The sequence below is a fragment of the Callorhinus ursinus genome, unplaced genomic scaffold, assembly GCF_003265705.2.
Source record: "Callorhinus ursinus isolate GAN/ISIS: 27379988/994484 unplaced genomic scaffold, GSC_fseal_2.0 scaffold14, whole genome shotgun sequence".
Classification (NCBI taxonomy): domain Eukaryota; kingdom Metazoa; phylum Chordata; class Mammalia; order Carnivora; family Otariidae; genus Callorhinus; species Callorhinus ursinus.
The window spans coordinates 18,317,960-18,323,652 of NW_027397076.1; positions in this window are offsets into that span (position 1 = coordinate 18,317,960).

Here is a 5,693-nt window from a genome sequence, read left to right on the forward strand (position 1 = left end):
GGATGTTCCATGAACATGTCTAGAATGATTCCCAGGTTTGTACCTTAGGTGACTAGATGACTGATAGTGTCTTTCCCTGGCAAAAGGGAAGGATCTGGAGAAAAGAAGAGTTTACTTCGAGACATACTAAGTTTCTATTATCCTATATGCCACTTTCTCTTTCACCCTTTTGCTTCTACACTTGTTCTATATTCTACTTGGAATTCCACCTAACCCCTGACGAAATTATACTAATAAAAAGAAACCTTACAACCTCAGCCAAGTTCACACTTTACATATTTTTGTGTTCCCTTCCAATTCCTGTCTACCTACATAATTTTACATAGTTATAGCCATAATAGAGATACGATTTTATACTCTGCTGCTTCCACTTAAAATATTTTTAAGTATGCTTCTCTGTTATTCTGTAATCTTTATAATTATTACTTTTATGGCTGCATAATATTAAATTGGGTAGTACTTATTTTACTTTTCATTTCCACTATTGTTCAACATTGAAGTAATTTCCAATTCTTTCACTATCTTGCTGAATAATGCTACAATGAGAATCTTTGTGCATATGTCTTTTTTACCCCTGCCATTTGTCTCTGTGGATATTAGGAAACGATGATTTTTTTTGTTAGCTCTGATGTAGTACTACCACTCAAAAATATAAGAAAGTTGTATGGCTGCATTTTGTTTTGCACAGACTTTGGAACAATTTTTCATGCCAAATCTATGTTCCTCCTGAGTTTTTCTCTGCTCATTGCCAGTGCCACCACATAATAAATGATGGCACTGCCTTCTCCTGGCCCAGGTCCTTACTCCAGGCTCCTCTGCCCATCTCTGCTACTATGTCCTGGTTAGACCTGCATCTTCCTTAGCCCCCTTAGGCCTTCAAACCAGTGACACAGCTGAACTGACTGCCTGGCTTTGGTTCTGGTGTTTACCATTGGGGGTAGGGGTGCATGCTGGTCTACTGATTACCTCTACTCTCAGTTGCATGCAGCTTGTCAGCAATCCTAATGTATGTCCATGGCCAGGATATCCTACCCAGCTAAAATCTAGCTACCTGGAACTATGTTTAAAAGGAGGAAGCAGACATAATGAGTAGAGTAAGACCAGTTCAGAATTTTAGTACAGTTGACCCTTGAGCAACACAGGGCTGAGGGGAACTGACCCCTCATGTAGTTAAAAATCCACATATAACTTTTGACTCCCCCAAAATTAACTAATAGCCTACTGTCAACCAGAAACCTGACCAATAATTATAGTTGATTAACACATATTCCATATGTTATAGGTATTATATACTCTATTCTTACAGTAAAGTAAGAGAAAAAAATGTTAAGAAAATCAGGAATAAAGGTGCTGCCTGGGTGGCTCAGTTGGTTAAGTGTATGCCTTTAGCTCAGGTCATGATCTCAGGGTCCTGGGATCGAGCCCCACATCGGGCTCCCTGCTCAGCAGGGTATCTGCTTCTCCCTCTGCCCTTCCTGTGCTCTCTCTGTCTCTCTCTCTCTCTCTCTGTCTCTGTCTCAAATAAATAAAATCTTAAAAAAAAAAAAGAAAAGAAAATCAGAAAGAGAAAATACATTTATAGGACTGCACTTCATTTATTGAAAAAAATCCATATATAAATGGACCTGAGCCGTTTAAACCCATGTTGTTCAAGGGTCAACGGTACTTCTTCTTTAAAACTGCCCCTCCTGCATTTCCCTCACTGCAGTGATTAAGAGCACTCAGGTTTGAGGTTATGTCCCCTTGGGCAAGTTTGCTGAGCCTCTGTGTACTTTTTTGTCATCTCTAAGATAGGGGTATATGTGTAAGTGCTTAGAACAGTGCCTGGCACATAGGAAGTCTTCATAAGGACTTACTCTCTTATAGTCTCCTCACAATACTGGGGAAATTAATATAATCAACAAGGCCCCCTAAAAAGGCATGAATTCCCTCAGAAAATAATAATAGCAAAACATGTAGAGCACTTGTGTGAGAGGCATTACCCTAAAGACTCTACACGCATTGTTTATTAACACTTCTCAACACTACCTGAGACAAGTGCCATGACCCCCACTTAAAGACGAGTGCAGTGAGGTCCAGAGAATATTAAGCATCTGTCTGAGATCTCATAGCGAGGTCCAGATACAGGGTTTCAGACCTAGAAATGTGGCTCCAAGGATGTACTGTTAGCCACTAGATATATGACCTCTCTGAATAAAGCAGCAGAAATTTAGTGGTTCATGAAGGAGGAGAGAGTGGCTAACAAATTACCTAATCTTTGGCAATGTGATTCCTCTGTTGCTGCTCCAAGGGAAAAAGTTGAGTTCCAGGGCACTAAAAACTATTTACAGCCTCTACCTCCCATTTTACTTAGTGCTTTGAACCTGAATCCAGATTGAATTCAACCCTTATGATTTTCTGTTGCCATTGTGAGTCAGTGGTTCTTTTAATCTATGTCTTATCCCCCAGCTGTAGTCTTTGTGACCATTCCTAACACTTCAGTGTCAGATCAAGGAATATGAGACTTCAGTAAATCCTTCAGAGTTGAGATTAATGAGAAGAAAAAAGTCGGATGTCCGTTGAATGATAATGTTCTGTAGTTCTGTTTTACATTTCAGGATGCAGAAATTTCTTTCTAAATAAAGAAAAAAAAAAAAACCTTGTTCTGTGCTCATTATGTAGATCAGAAACAGTAATGATGCATCCATATAGTTAGAAGATGAGTGCCCAGGAAAGAGCTCTTTGAATAAAAGAATTGATAGTAATATTCCCTATAGATATGAGTGTATTGCTGCTAGATCACCACTGGCAAAGGCTATGTTGTGAATTGTTTAACTTCTCATTGTGATAATGTGAAAATATAGGAAATGCTATCCTGGGTAGAGAACAAGATGTTCGAGATAAGTTTTGAAGGTCATGGCTACCTCTGAAGAGAGCATCTCAGAAGTTCAGGAATATATGTTAAAAGGGGAAGGAAAGAGGAGAGAGGATGAAGCTGGAAGAGTAAGAAGAGGCCAGATTATCAAAGGTTTGGAAAGCAATCCAATGTGCTAGACAATGTGAATATTTTTCTGTAGAAGATGGGAAATCACTAAATGATTTTATGCTGGAGTGACGAGCATTTAAAAAAATACATTTCTGGTTAAAAATGATCTTTCTGGTTTTTTGTGTAGGATGAAGAAGAAGGGAAAGAGTGAGATTGGATGCCAAAAGAGCGTAAGGGGATATTTGCAAATAGTACAATAGACCAGGGAGGTGATGCTACAAAGGAACCCAGGACTCAACCAGTAGCAGTGGAAATGGAAGGGAGAGAGATGAATGTGAGAAAGATCTGGAAGGTGGGAAGGTTGAGTTTCAGTGGCAGATTATATTTGGTCTTTAAGGAGTAGAAGAGTGTTTCTCCATTTTTAAATCCATGGTCTCTTTTTAATAAATGTGAAAACCTCACATTGCCCCTCCAACAAAATTAATATGTACCCCTCTAAGTGGAACATGGCTTAGCATAGCACACTTAAAATTCACTTCTCTTCAGTTTATCCCTACTGACAAGGAAATATTTTGTCAAACTTTACTTATATAGTTTGTATTATAAAAAAATAAGGTTTTTTATGGGGCACCTCGGTGGCTCAGTCAGTTGACACTCTGCCTTCTACTTGGGTCATGATCCCAGGGTCCTGGGATGGAGTCCCACATCAGGCTCCCTGCTCAGCGGGGAGCCTGATTCTCCCACTTCCTCTGCCTCTCTCCCCCTGCTTGTGCTCTCTCTCTCTCTCTGTCAAAAGAATTTAAAAAAAAAATCTTTAAAAAAATAAGGGTTTTTCCAAATATAAAATTATATTTTATCATAAAATAGAAATATTCAATCTACAGAATAATTTAGAGAGACTGATCTCCCACTGCCCCCACTAGAGTCAGGTGCTAGGATGGCTCCTGGCTTTACAGCTTGGGCAGAAAGGTCACTTACGGTCCTTAAATAAAATAGTGAATACAAGAAAAGAAGTTTAGGAAAGTAAATATTGAATTTAAAGTGAATCAATAAGATTCACTAAACTGAAGACCACTGGAGATCAGGGACCATTTCTTAGCTCTGAGTAATGTAGCCCAAAATTTAGAATGTGTGTTGATCTGATCTAAACGAAAATGCCTGTGGGACATCAGGAAGGAGACAGAGTAGGAGACGCAGAGTTTGGGTGTTAAGGCTGTGGAAAGAGATCTGAAGGGAGATACTACTTTGGGGTGATAATGGCAAAAGTAGAAGTGGTTTTCAAACTTTTGGTCATGAAGGATTATATGTGCATACAGTTTTGGGGAGGCTCATTAACTTCCTAAAGTCTTACTTGAATTGTTGAAGAGTTTGCAGAGCCCAGATCAAGACTCTCTATACCAATGATAGTTGAGTCTGGGCTTGGGTCTACTGACTCAAGGACAGGGTAAGAAGAGAACAAGGCTAAGAACAGAGCCTGGGGGAATGCTAACATTTAAGAGGTAGAGGGAAGGAGATAGTCTTCGAAAGAAGAATAAATAGAATAGTCATAGAAGTAGAAAGGAATGGGCACAAGCAGTATAATTAAATCAAGGAGATTCTTTCAAATTATGAGCTAAGGTCATAATGTAGAGAGACAAGGTTAGATGATGATTGGAAGACATCATTTGGATTAAGTGGACACTTGCTGTTTGTTGTCCAGTGTTTATTCTTCTGCCTTCTGGGATGAGAATTCTAAATTTCCTCTGAGAAATAAGTCTGCTGCTTTACCCATTCTTAGCCATATGAATTATGTGGAATTGACCCCGGCCCTTGGTTCCCAAGGACAGCATCTTCCTGCCACAGGGATGGGCACCTAAAGATGATCTAGGCAAACTTTAGGATTTTATTGACAATTCTGGGACATGGAGACTTGGGAAAGGAAAAAGAAAACAAATGACCTCAGGAGCTGCTGGTAGCCATCTGAAAACAGCCAAAAAGAAATCAGGTCATTGGTCACATTTATAGGGCACTGGATCAAGCCTTTCCTAAAACTAGTCTAGCTCTGAATGTTTTAATTTCATGAGCCTATTTAAAGCAGATCTGCTGATACTTTGAATATGAAGCATCCAAACTGATACAGCTCTTTGCAGAAGCTGTCTCAGTGTAATGATGGTGACAGAAATAAAATTGCTATGGGCTAATAAGTGACTGGGAGGAGATATAATGCTTCAGCAACCTGAACTACTTGCTTTAGTTCTGTAGCAGATTTATTATGGCCATTTAAAATACAATATAAGTGTTTTGGGTTTTGTTTTCTTTTAAATTCTTTTCCTTGTATGGGCTTTAGGAAACATCAAAGAACAGTGTATTCTCTTTTGGCTCCTTTTCTAGGACATAGATGATAGCTACAAATCTTGGAAGAAGGTTTAAGTGATTCTTCCCCTAATATATTAACATGCCTTGGTCAGCCAACATTTAATTTTATCCACCACTTTTCCTTCCCCTTTACATTAAGCTAATGCAGTGTAGCTCCTCAAAAAAGCAAACTTAGACATTCTTCTGGAAGCTCCCTACCCAAACCTCATCACCTGTTGCCTACACCATTGAAACTGCACACTGACATGCCTCTTTGTTTTCCTCCTTTCCCACTTTCCATCTAGTTTCTACACAGCAACCAGAATGATCTTTCTTCAAAATGTAAAGGAGATCATATTCAGAATCATCCACTTGCTTCCCACTATACTAGAAT